This window comes from Zea mays, chromosome 8, assembly GCF_902167145.1.
Source record: "Zea mays cultivar B73 chromosome 8, Zm-B73-REFERENCE-NAM-5.0, whole genome shotgun sequence".
Classification (NCBI taxonomy): domain Eukaryota; kingdom Viridiplantae; phylum Streptophyta; class Magnoliopsida; order Poales; family Poaceae; genus Zea; species Zea mays.
The window spans coordinates 173,705,534-173,719,648 of NC_050103.1; the positions used below are offsets into that span (position 1 = coordinate 173,705,534).

At 44.7% G+C, this 14,115-nt stretch overlaps 1 long non-coding RNA gene and 1 pseudogene across 2 annotated transcripts; both read right to left on the reverse strand.

Annotated features, from left to right (window-relative positions):
• Positions 1-2,310: 2,310 nt before the first annotated feature.
• On the reverse strand, positions 2,311-13,718 carry LOC103636470 (histone deacetylase HDT3-like; annotated as a pseudogene). The gene is made up of 14 exons (XR_004852271.1): positions 13,184-13,718; positions 11,424-12,209; positions 10,931-11,007; positions 8,451-8,517; positions 8,193-8,336; positions 8,008-8,087; positions 7,812-7,886; positions 6,453-6,502; positions 5,620-5,690; positions 5,269-5,491; positions 5,111-5,172; positions 2,895-3,097; positions 2,743-2,805; positions 2,311-2,666 (listed from the first exon to the last, which is right to left on the reverse strand). The product of XR_004852271.1 is annotated as a histone deacetylase HDT3-like (transcript).
• Positions 4,023-4,673, reverse strand: LOC109942029 (uncharacterized). Its single transcript, XR_002264696.2, has 3 exons — positions 4,626-4,673; positions 4,437-4,492; positions 4,023-4,294 (listed from the first exon to the last, which is right to left on the reverse strand). It is a non-coding gene; the product is annotated as an uncharacterized lncRNA (long non-coding RNA).
• Positions 13,719-14,115: the final 397 nt, after the last annotated feature.

Consider the following 14,115-nt stretch of genomic DNA (forward strand, 5'->3'; position numbering starts at 1 on the left):
AAGTTCTACGGGCTCGAGCTTAACCACATCGCTCGGCGCTACAACGAGACTGCGGACGAGCTGGCAAAAATAGCCTCGGGGCGAACGACGGTTCCCCCGGACGTCTTCTCCCAGGATCTGCACCAACCCTCCGTCAAGATCAACGACACGCCCGAGCCCGAGGCACCCTCGGCCCAGCCTGAGGCGTCCTCGGTTCAGCCCGAGGTACCCTCGGCCCCCGAGGGCGAGGCGCTGCGCATCGAGGAGGAACGGAGCGGAGCCACGCCTGATCGAGATTGGCAGACCCCGTACCTGCAATATCTCCACCAAGGAGAGCTACCCCTCGACCAAGCCGAGGCTCAGCGGATTGCGCGACGCGCCAAGTCGTTCGTCCTGCTGGGCGATGAGAAGGAGCTCTACCACCGCAGCCCCTCGGGCATCCTCCAGCGATGCATCTCCATCGCCGAAGGTCAGGAACTCCTGCAAGAGATACACTCGGGGGCTTGCGGCCATCACGCAGCGCCCCAAGCCCTCGTCGGGAATGCTTTCCGGCAAGGCTTCTACTGGCCAACGGCGGTGGCTGACGCCACTAGAATTGTCCGCACCTGCGAAGGGTGTCAATTCTATGCGAAGCAGACCCACCTGCCCGCTCAGGCTCTGCAGACGATACTCATCACCTGGCCCTTCGCTGTGTGGGGTCTGGACCTCGTCGGTCCCTTGCAGAAGGCGCCCGGGGGCTACACGCACCTGCTGGTCGCCATCGACAAATTCTCCAAGTGGATCGAGGTCCGACCCCTGAACAGCATCAGGTCCGAGCAGGCGGTGGCGTTCTTCACCAACATCATCCATCGCTTCGGGGTCCCAAACTCCATCATCATCGACAACGGCACCCAGTTCACCGGCAGAAAATTCTTGGATTTTTGCGAGGATCACCACATCCGGGTGGACTGGGCCGCCGTGGCTCATCCCATGTCGAATGGGCAAGTAGAGCGCGCCAACGGCATGATTCTACAAGGGCTCAAGCCTCGGATTTACAACGACCTCAACAAGTTCGGCAAGCGATGGATGAAGGAACTCCCCTCGATGGTCTGGAGCCTGAGGACAACGCCGAGCCGAGCCACGGGTTTCACGCCGTTCTTCCTGGTCTACGGGGCCGAGGCCGTCTTGCCCACTGACCTGGAATACGGCTCCCCGAGGACGAGGGCCTACAACGATCAAAGCAACCAAGCTAGCCGAGAAGACTCGCTGGACCAGCTGGAAGAGGCTCGGGACAGGGCCTTACTACACTCGGCGCGGTATCAGCAATCCCTGCGACGCTACCACGCCCGAGGGGTCCGACCCCGAGACCTCCAGGTGGGCGACCTGGTGCTTCGGCTGCGGCAAGACACCCGAGGGAGGCACAAACTCACGCCCCCCTGGGAGGGGCCATTCGTCATCGCCAAAATTCTGAAGCCCGGAACGTACAAGCTGGCCAACAGTCAAGGCGAGGTCTACGGCAACGCTTGGAACATCCAACAGCTACGTCGCTTCTACCCTTACTAGGTGAGTGCCCGTGCGTTGCGACGGGAGTAAAAACATTGTATGAAATATATAAACGAAACGACAAATATCACTGTGATATGCAAAATCTATGTGGTAAACATTATCAATATCACTGGCATGCCCTTTGTGGAAAGATCACCCATTAAAAAGTCATTGGTGCACCCATTAAAAACATTATCGAGACTTCGACAGGAGATTAGTATGACACTGAGAGTAAGATTGGTCATAGCCGTTCGGCATAAGATTGGTATGACACTTACAGTATACATTAATAAAAACATCAAGATTAGTATGATTAAAGAAATTGGTAAAGAAGATTTACGGACATACATATCTTTTATAACATCAGTTTTATCTGTACCCAATATTATGACACATTAGTAGATTTCATAATTTGTAATACTGTGATACATCAGTAGATTTGATGATTTGGCAGTTTATTATAAAAGGAGAGATAACGAGACTTTTTTTATAAAGGTTCATCGGCATAAAATCTACTTTCGGAATTAACAATAGAAAGACTGACATAACATCAACCGACAAAACATTGTAACACTCACTGGCCTTAGCTATATATATGGGATCTGTACAATTTGTAATTTTTCCATTGACATTAAAAGAAAATATCTTTCTATAAAATAGACAGTTCAATCCCAGCAGACATTTTGTAAAAAAAATAGCGCAGCTCATCTCCATGCCCGCTTGCAAAGGTGCACATCCTTTCCTTTTTCACCAAATCACAAAAAGAAAATGACGGCAGATGGTCCCCATGGCCATGTAGAAAACGCAACTTGAACTGAACAAGAGATATCACACGAAATCAGGACAACACATGAACATTCCAAGGCACAGTTAATATGTATCACATACAAACCATAACGCTAAACTTTTTCTGCACACACCTAACCAACCACTATTATCCTGTAAACAGATACACTGATGCACACCACTACTCTTCTGTTCTAGAACCTCAAGACTATCCTTGAACAGAGTCACACCTATACAATCTTCGACGACAGTTTTGTTAGTCCGTTCAATGGCACACCTGTCTTCTGAGCTGACGGCGTGGCAACTTTTGCTTTCTTATCAGATAGAGGAGTTTTCAGCACGAAACTTTCAGCAGCTCTCTTCTTGCCTGCCTCATGCTGAAGAAACAACAACACATTGATATTATCTAATAACAATAAATTAGAAAAATAAGTAAATCCATGATGGCCATACCTTCTTAGGAGTTGAAGTGTCTTCCTCCTCATCGTCACTGGTATCATCTTCATCACTTGAATCCTACAACAGGACAATCAAATCAAAGTTCATAAATATGGAACAACCCTGAGATGAAGACAAACCATTTCTCCATCTTTCAACTAACTCACATCATCATCGCCTTCTTCAGGAGACAAACCCTCACCCTCATCAGAATCGTCTGTCTCGTCCTCGTTAGAATCATCAGTCTCGTCCTCATCAGAATCATCGTCATCCTTGCTCTTCTTGGAAGCCGGACTTGATTTTGAAGCTGCAGGAACTGCCTTTTCTTGACTTTTCTGTTTCTTCCCATCAGCTTTTCCCGTGTGGTTCGCTCCGTGCGGGCTAGCCTGTGCGGTTCGCTCTGTGCTTCAGTAGTACTACTACATCGCAACAGCACACGGATTGTCGTTCTCTGATGATGACTGCGATTCAGGGGTGTTTGGTTTCTAGGGAGGTCCATCCCACTCGTTCATGTGAGAACTGAGTGTATCGGAAGCTTCGAGACGATTAATCTGCAAGAGGACAAAAGACGAGTGGACATTAGAATCCAGTAGAGTTAGGTTTGTCGTCCACCTCGCTGTGGCTAAGGTGCATCACATTAGTATGTACACGTCCACCAAGCATCATCCCGCTCGATATATCGGAGAATGCTGAAAAATGAATCGTGCATCAGAAATAAGATCCTATAGTAGGCAAACTTAAAAATTCATTACTCGTTTTCACAAACTGAGGAGAGTTGCACCTACCCCTCAAGCGAAATATTACTGGTAGGTCTAGCTAAAAGTACATAAAGGGGAAAGATATTCTGTGCTTGTGTATTTGTACTTGCATAAAGTGATACAGTTATCTGAATCCTGCATTGGTAGAGATAAACTGTCAAACACAGACCAATAACAGCAACAAACAAGTTTCTTGTTTGAATAGTGCAGGTAGTTCATAAAAAAGATAACACCTCAGTAATTATTTACTATGCACATGAAGAATATGAAGCCATCTAGTTAAGACGTCTATTAGAAGTTGAAAACTTGAATGTATAAAAAAATAGAAGCATAACAGTGTGTGGATTGTTGGTTACTTGGTTATTGCTCTCTCTTCTCTTCTCCAAACCTCATTGACATTTATGAAATAAAATGTTTTGGTCTTATTAATGAAAAGGTGTGACTAAATTCAGAAAAATACCCTTATTTAGCTGCTGGGCATTCAGAGCAATAAAAGACTCCAGATTTCTAACACAAACAAATAAATGACCAACTCCATTATTTGACACCAAAATGATATATTAATCCTACAACTTTTGGAGTTGTAGCCAAGTAAAAACAGAATCATGAGAAGAAGACACCAACAATTTATATTACTTATTCTATGTACATAGTTCCTAAAGAATAGTAAAGGAAACTGGAAGAGAAACTCCAATAAGCCAAGCCTCAAATGATCTTACAACGGCGACAGCTAAAAAACTAACTAACAAAGAAACTATAGTCCTAATCCTAAATTGGTAAAGTGCACCGCTGGTGCTCACCACTCTTGGCTGTGCCCATGCCATGACATTAAACATAGGAGACATAGGCACGATATTAAACCTCACTTATCAAGCTGTTGAACTGAACATGGAATGGTACACAGCGAGATCAAATGTTTAAAATATCTGACAAATCGTTTAAGGGCCAAACCTCTTTTTTCTCCTTGCCTGTATCTTATATAGAAGGGGTCTTTGAACAAAAGGTGGCTGCCAAATATAGAGAATAATTATTATTGGTATCTCATGACATTATTGAGGCCAACACATGCCTTAGAAGTAAAATTGATCAGAAGTGACTATGACAATCATATGCTCTAGCTTATGCACACAATATTCATACCTCAAGAAATGCATAGGGTCCACCGAGGTCATTATTAAAAATATCTGTAAAAATCTGTAAAAATCGAAGGTGAATCAGAAACAGATACATTATTAAAAAATGAACAACCAAATATTCTTATGCTTTACTATGCTGAATCAATTAACTGTTTTTAACACAATAAGATGTGAGATGGCTTCACAGGATATACAAGATTATCCCTAGGTAAAAATAGCGGTTGAAGAAATTCTGACATGACATCAGAGTAACTTCATAGCTGTCAACAACCAATTCTACTTCAACTATGTTCTCATAGAACAACCAAGAAACTATAATAGGTAGGAAACAAAGAATGACCTTTCTTTTTGAAAAATTCAAGGAACTGCCTTTTCTTGACTTTTCTGTATCTTCCCACCAGCTTTGCCTTGAGACAAGTAAATGCATTCATAATCCAAACAACCCAAAACACCACCAGCAAAAACAGGCAACAGATAAGGTATAAATACCATTTTCCTTGACTACTGGAACATTCAGCTCCTCGTCTTCATCTTCAGAATCAAGATCCATTGTGGAAGAAGGCAAACAAGAGGTCAAGGAAACAAAAAAAGTTCTGATCACTTCTACTTGAAATAGAACTAATTCAATGCTAAATAAAAAAGGATATCCATCTTCCTTGAATGGTTGCTCAACCTTGTAGCCAGTGAAGAAGACGATGGTAGTTTTTGATGTGTGCGACAGCTCAAACTCTTTATCGAAAACCAGATCAAATTGTATGTGTGGGTTCTTGTCAACAGAGAGGATTCCAATGGCAAGTTTTTGATCATCAATTTTGACATACATCAAGGCAATAGCGCATTATCACTATTCTTCGATTCCTCAAGAGCAGCCTGCCAGATCAAATCATAAGTATGCAGAGCAATCAAAAAGTAAAACAGAGAAAAGTAAATACAATCCAACAGACGAAAGCAACTACAATCCAACAGATGAAAGTAAGTACAGTAGCAACAAGTTTTACCTGGGAAAGGTGCAGCATAAAACCATATCCAGGCTCACACTTAACAGTGGAACCAGGCTTGACATCGAGACCTGCAAACATCGAAATTCATTGGCATCACGTGCTATAATAATAAGACACTAAACAAATAGAACTCGTTCATGTACGATTTCAACCATTTAATCTACTCTTTCCTAACACACTGGGCAAATAGACAATGCCACATTGCTAGTGGTAGTAAGCATAAATCATTCCAATAATCCATATGTATCGATCGAGGCCAGATCGGAAATGCCACTCATGTAGCAGGGGTAAGTGTGCCTTGGATGGTGATGGATCTTTATAGCCTGTGTGTGGACGCCTACGACCCTCTCTTAAGAAGTAGTAGAGATTTTAGGAGTTATCTACTCATCTAGATATAAGTTCTATATTTCTGACATATCTGAACAATGAACCAACCTTTAGCCATATAGCAGCCAAATCCAAAAAGCAAAACGGTGTTTTCCACCCCTATACCTTTATCACTCTCACCCCAAAAAATGTACATAAATGTACGTAAAATAATAACACAAAATCCAGTTCAGGTAAATGCAGTCATATATAGATACTAACAGAAACAATGAATTCTCTTCAGCTTGTGCTAATTGTAACAACAATAGAGCAAAACACTATATACTAAACCTATATTGTCCACTGTATTAAACTTTGCAGGAAACAATAGCACTAAATTCAACTCCTCACACAAATGGAAGGAGTCGATTTTATAATTACAGAATAGAAAAGACATTGCAAATTGTGAGAAATTGACTCAGGAGTCATCACAACCCACATAAATTCAAATTTAAACTACTAACCTATAGACACCGCCACGTAGACCTCCTGTTGAATAAAAAACAGACACCACCTTGCAGATTTAAAAGAGCAAAAAAGGAACCTTAGTGCATTAGGACTAAGAAACATTTACACAAGTCCGGAGAGGTGAATATACAACATCTTGATACATAATACTGATGAATGCTTAAATTTGAAGAACTTGCATTACTCAAATCTCCTTGGAATTGCAATAAAGGAAACATACTATGAACTCTCTGAAAGTAGTCACTATACCTAGTATTGAACTACTCTGTTCATATCAACACCCATGCATGCTAACTGCTACAGCCAATACAACTTAGACAAGTGAAAGTAACTGGTAAATAAATAAAATAACTTGGAAACTAAAATATGAACAAATTTCATGTGCATAACAAAGTTCAGAACATAAGATAACTGCTTGAGCTTGCTGCTGCAAATAACAAAGTTCAGAACCAAAGCTAAGTTCTTGTGCCTGCTGGTAGTCTAAAAAGGATTGTTCCATCTTTAAAATGTTCATATCAACACTCATGCATGCTAACTGCTACAGCCAATACAACTTAGACAAGTGAAAGTAACTGGTAAATAAATAAAATAAATTGCAAACTAAAATATGAACAAATTTCATGTGCATAACAAAGTTCAGAACATAAGATAACTGCTTGAGCTTGCTGCTGCAAATAACAAAGTTCAGAACCAAAGCTAAGTTCTTGTGCCTGCTGGTAGTCTAAAAAGGATTGTTCCATCTTTAAAATGTTCATATCAACACTCATGCATGCTAACTGCTACAGCCAATACAACTTAGACAAGTGAAAGTAACTGGTAAATAAATAAAATAACTTGCAAACTAAAATATGAACAAATTTCATGTGCATAACAAAGTTCAGAACATAAGATAACTGCTTGAGCTTGCTGCTGCAAATAACAAAGTTTTGTTATTTGCTGCTGCAAATAACAAAGTTTTGCTGCTGAAAAAGTATGATAAACAACCAAAATAGAACTAAAAAGTTTTTCAAGTGGTTATCATTATATGTTATAAAGGCGTTGTGATCTAGCACAAAATTACCATGAATTAATGAACATAAATAATATGCCTTATGTTAAACAACTCTTATACAATGGTGCATAATAGAAATAATCACCGATTGATATTTAATTGGAAGCATTTTGTTTAAGATGTTTAGTGTCTCATACAATATCTCACAAGATCAAGGCTATACAAAAATCGCTGCCTAGAAGAACTAATTTCAACAAAGGTAAACAATTTAACTACGATGTGGGCAACAAATATACAGGGCAACAAATCAGACAATTTTATTATCTTTATACCTTTCGTTAGGTTATTTATTCAAATCACGAACCTTGTGATGATGGTATGTTGGAGAGAATAAGGAATCGCTGGGATGATCATCTGCAACACCATCAGAATGCTGGTCCTGGAAATATAAATATAATAAAAGAATGAGTATGTATGCTAATGAATGATATAACATAAAAGCTTGTCTACTGTTAATTATTGATTAAAACAAAAAACTAACATCAGAGCAAGGTATATACTGCAACACAATTATGACTACGTCAAGAGGGCGAATGTATCCCTCCATTTCAATAGTGTTGCGTTTGAGACAATTTATTGTCTGCACAAGATAAGAAAGAAGAACAATTTAAATTAGTGATAGAAAGCAGGGCAAAACAGGGCTGCGTCTACAATGTGTCTTGCTAAAATAAGAAAATGGTCATACATCATCATGAAGGTCACTTTCAAGTTGATTTTTCTCAAGCTTCTCATAAGGTCACTTTCCTCAAAGACTTGTACTTCCTTATGGCGATCTTGTACTCTCTTGATGTAAGGCCTCTTTAAACTTCTAATCTTGTCTAGTTCATGGCTAAAACAGGAAACAAAATCAAAACATGCTTAAGTAAAACACAGGTGTGTCTATGAGGGTAATTAATTATCTAATAATAAAATCAATATAACCAGGCAGAATCCTTTAACATACCAGATCCCCTAACTTGGACGAGGCTAATCTCACTGCAATCAGCACCATATATGCACATTTTCCATTCCTGAGAAACATATATACAACTGAGTATCAGTACAAAGAATCCCAACAATACTTGTATAGAGAACCGACATATAGATAGTCCATAAAATATATTCGAAATCAAAGATCAAAACTAAACATTCATCAAGACAATCAAACATTCATTGTACTGAAGACGAATAATACCATGATAATGGCAGATAATTAAGACAATCAAACATTCATCAAGACAATCAAACCATGTTGTTTGTGTGACAAGCCTCGAGGTAAGCATCCTCCATTGGATGTGGCAGCGCATTATCTGCTGCCTCCATGAACGCCTGCTCCAGAATCTTCACCTTGTCCTCGCCGAGACGCTGTTCTAGCCTATCGCCATCAGCTGTCCCCCAAGTAGATCGCTTCCCGATCGTCTTCCACATCAACAGACCCGCGGTCCCCTGCCACGGCCCGAGCCACGGCCATGGGAGCCACGACCCCCGCCACCACGCCCTCTGCCATCTTCGCCGCTATGGCCCCCGCCGCCCAGGAGTTCAACCGCACATTTCACGGCTTCCTATGGCGACAACCTCGGTTGCTGCGTGCTGGGAGCCGAGGGCCGCTCGGCCTCGGCGGCAGCCTGTTTCGCCGCCTCGCTGCGCCGGATGAACCGGTTCTCTTCCAGAGGCTTATCCGGCGCAGGCTGCTACGACCGGGGGGGCACCATGGCCGGCACCGGAGAACGGGAGCATGCGGGGCACCGGCGGCGCTGAGGAGGAGGGATCGAGGCTCAGAGGCTCCGGATCGGGGCACTGAGGAGCATAGTCGAAGCACTTGGTGAAGGTCGGTTGCTTGGGAAGTCCTCGGGGATGGCGGCGAGGGCAGTGGGGATTGGGGCTGGGTGGGATTGCAGAGACGTGAGAGGGATTGTGGATGAAGGAACGGCGGGGGATGCGGGGGGAGGCAGGGCGATGGAGGGAGGACCGCGGTGAGGGGCCAGGGGGTGCGACGGCGCTTGGGCCATCCCCGGTGGCGGCGGGTCTTCGTCTCTACCTCCTGCTCGCGGTTGCTTTGTGTCGCGCGACTGCCTGCGGGGATGAGAGCGCCGCGCGACTGCCTGCGGTGATGAAGTAGATGGGCCTTATAGAATTTAATTGATAGATGGGCCTCATACGTTAACCAAATAACGCAGCCCACGCAGGCTACCGCGGCGCAAATATAATGTACCATATCGGCCAGCCAAAGGTTGCGGTAGCAACTTATAAACCTTCCTGCTATAGAGGAAGCAGTCAGCTCGTGTAATCAGCTCTTGGTATTGTCAACTTGTGTTGATTTTTTGTGCGAAGCGAGCGCGCGCGGATGGGGCGGGGTGAGGAGGGCGCGTCTAGCAGGTTAGTATGGCGATGGACGATCCAGATTGAACAACAACGATGGACGATCCAGATTGAACGAAGGCAGAACGGCAGGCTACCCTTACCGCCTTAATAAGTAGTAGAGATTTGCCAACAACCATTACAATGTTACTCCCCACTAATTAAGGCTTTTTTATGGAGGACTTTCACTGGGAAAGGACAATGTTGAATGTCTCCTAGCCTCCTCCATGTCCAGCGTCAGCTCGTGCAAGACATGAAGAACTAAATAATGATAAATCTCACTCCTGCAAGGAACTGTAAGAAAGGGGCGAGAGGTCAGGGGTGGGTTCTGACCTGAAGAAGATGCAGTCTAGCTTCGCCATTTCACCGCTGCCGCAGGCTGCGTGGCTCACATGCGGGTTGTGGGGAGGCTCAAGAAAGGCCCGACAGAGGGGAGAAGGCGAGCACGATGCAACACATCGACCTAATCTCGATGTCGCGCTTCTTGTTAGCCGTCGTAGAGTACGCAGTGGATCAATCGCGTGGGTGGATGATCCTTGCGGGGTCGTACGCCTCTGTAACTGCCGTGCGCTGAGGCCGACCCTCGTGAGGCCGTACGACACCGAGGTCGACCATGCTTGGCTACGCGACCGCGTTCCCAGGCTGCCTGCGCCGAGGCCCTAGAGTTATGTCCACTGGATCTAGATCTGCGGGAGCGAGTGGCGCGGCGGTGGTAACGGTGTTAGGGGAGGGCGGTGGAGGCAGGGGAGGAGGGGAGTCTAAGAGAGGTCACGGCTACGGCGGAGGGTGGTCCCGCATGGGGAGAGAACACACGGAGGTGGTGGTGGGGCAGTTGCGCACGGGGAGGCCGACGCACGGAGCGAACACAGGGGGACAACTCACGCAGGGGATGTGGGGAGGTGGTGGCGGCAGACGGACGAGCGAGAGCTAGGTTGCTCATGCGGGCGGGGGGACGCGGGATGGACGGACGATACACGAAAACGGAGGTATGGCAACAAACAGACGGTCCAGATTGAGAAAAGGCAGAACGAGGGAGAGGCAGGCTACCCTTGTAGCCTTAATAAGTAGTAGAGATTATGTACTGACCGTGTAACCGAAATGTGCTCTCCAATCTTTGGTCCCTCTGATGGTATCAAAGGCTCCACAGCAAGCATGATCTTCAGCTGAAGAACAGGAGACTTGAGCAGCAGTTTGATTCGAAAACGAGTATCTTAATTAAAACCTTCCAATAACAGAATTGCATTTGCAATTTGGAGCAGGATTTAAATAACACAGCACGACCGTAGAACAGAAGATCTATATCTAACTAAATCGGTGTTATCAGAAGAATAAGCTAAATCAAAGCAAAAAAAAGGGCCAATTAGTATTTCATAGTGTACTTATTTGGCATCATAAATGTTGGTATTGTTTTCTATAAAGTCAGCCAAACTTAAATAATTTGACTTATTACAACTCTAGAAGTTGTCTTCGTACGTGCCTCTGATCCTTGGCTGCATAAATTCGAATTAATATTACCCATCTTGTGATATGCTGCTATGTGGTTGTAATGCAATATATAAACTTTTAGTTATCATGTTACCTTATTAGGGGGGATTGGACCAAAATCCAAATCCTAACAAAGGAATCCAATTATAATCCTACTACAGAAAGTCCACCATCCAGTCCAAACATATCTCAATGTGCTTAAGAGTCTAATTTAATCCAAGTCCCTCAAGTTGGAATCCATCCATCATGATCCAACCATCAGCCATCGCATTCATCGTGACCCAACCATCTCAGGAAGGCGTCTTACTCTTCCCCTTCCCCATCACAGGCAACTTGACCACCAAGCGAAGCTGACTCTCTCATCTCATCTATCATGTCAGATCTCCAGCCAGAGCTCTCCGCAAAACTACTCACTGTGAAACTCCAATGTTAGCCTTCATCCATCAGGCACTGGACACTCCACATGATCCTCACTGCAGAACTCCAAGTCATGACCATATTGAGGTACACAACATGGTCCTGGCCCGGAGCTGTTGGTGTCTGTATTAACCTCTACTTGGTCAATGCCTATATTGTCTAGCTACTGCTTGTTGCACTCCGCTACGTTACTGCCTCCGTGCTCTACCTCAAGGCCCATCACTACGGCATCATCATCACCCTACATATGCCTTTGCTTTGTGCTTGGTATGTCACCCACTCCACTCCAGTGACCTATTAAATGAAACACCATGCCAGGTTGTGCCATGGTCGTAGAGACAAGTGAAATGACATTATCTTGCTTCATCTTTGACGCCAGTGGTCTATGGAGGTCACATGATGGTTCGGATGAGAAAGTCTAGTTGCTTTGTGCTTGGTATGTCACCCACTCCACTCCAGTGACCTATTCAATGGAACACCATGTCAGGTTGTGCCATGGTCGTAGAGACAAGTGAAATGAACATTATTTTGCTTTATTTGATCACATGGTTTTGGATGTCCAAATCCAAACAGATCATATTCATGTACATCCAAAGCAGGCAGGGTTAAATTGGACTTTGGATTTCCCAAATCCAATCCCACATGTACTTGATAATGCATCATTTAAATTACTGAACACCTATAGATTATACATACAATAGCTTGAATGTGCTTTCTACATTGGATTACTATGCTTAAAACCTTGAACGACAACAACTTATTTATATGCATTAGCCCCTGTAATGTGGTTTTGGACGACCGAAATTTCAAAAAAAATGATCGTTAAGAGTTATTCCAAATTTTGTGATCCTGCATATGTTGAGAAGATTCTGTTTCACCGGTTATGTCACTACAGATGTAGATGTAGTTTCTAGACACTGTTTTGTAATGGACTGCTTCAAAGTTTTTTGTTTTATGGATCCATAATCTCAGTTGTCCCATATGCCAAATCCAATTATGCTAATCATTTAGCTGAAGCCAGCAGTACTCGTTGTGTTGCAGTTATAGTGATATTTTCTACAATGCATTTCTGTCATATGTGAGAAAGCGTTCTGATGGAAAACACTCAAAGTTTCAGCATGTATTTACTGTGTTCCAGTTTTCAAGTCTTTTGAGTTTTGTTTATGCTATACTGCTTGACAGTTTTAACCACCTAAGACACCAACAGTCAGGTATTTTGGGGTCTTTTAGTCATTTAGTTCTTGGTAGAACTTGTGTACCATAGTCAGTAGTTAGTAATTTACCTGTGTACCTGTGCAGAGTACAGGACTGTATCTGGTGTTGCTGGGCCTCTGATCATATTGGATAAAGTAAAGGTGTGCACAGTTTTCTCCAATATGATGCTAACTACCCTGCAGATTTTGAACAGCTCATTCTGCGCGTGAAATTGCATCGTACCTTGGGTGTCCATGGGGACGATGTCGTCGGGGTCATCGTCGTCGCCATCCTTGCTTCTGAATTTACCTCATGAGGCCCCAATCTCGAACGGCACCAGGCTCTCCTCCCCCAATCCGTTGGATTAAGCCACTTCCGTGGTTTGACAGCCTCTTCAAAAGATGTACCACTGCTCAGTAAATCCATCTCCTTGGACAAATCACCTGTAAGTTGCAAAGTTGGTGCCGACCAAGTTAGGAGAGGGCAGGAGCCGGCGCACGGTAGCGTGTGCGGTCGGCGGCGAAACGGGGCCGACGAGTCAGGGGAGGGCAAGAGCCGGCACAGGGCAGGGCGTGCAGTCGGCGGTGAAACAGGGCCGACGGTTGGAGGCCGTGGCCGAGGGTGAGGCGGGCCGATGGAGCAGGCCCATGGGCGACGACGGGGACATGAACTTGAAGGCGAGGTCAGGAAGAGAATGGCGTGGAGGGCAGGGACCGAATGGAAGCCGCCGCGAGGGGGTTAGCGGCGAAGCGTGGCTGGTGGTCGGAGGCCGTGGCCGAGGGTGATGCCTGCGTGCTGGTGGAGCGGGCCACGAGCGACAGCGGGAACAGGGACCCGAGACTGCCTGCGGGATGAGGAGTAATGGCGCTGGTCAGGCGTGGGGCGGGTGAGGAGCGACCGACGGCGGGTGAGGAGCCGCCGCGCGAGAGCCGCGACCGACGGAGAGCCTGCGGACATCTCTAGGGTTTTTTCTAGATGGGCCATATACAATTGAATTGATAGATGGGCCTCGTATCAGCCAGCCAAATAAATTTCATGTTCTCTACCGCGGCGCAAATAAATGGTACCATATCGGCTAGCAAAAGAGTGCGATAGCAACTTATAAACGCGGCTGCTACAAAGAAAACAATCAGCTCTTGGAATTAGTTGGTGGTATTGTGAACATGTATTGAATT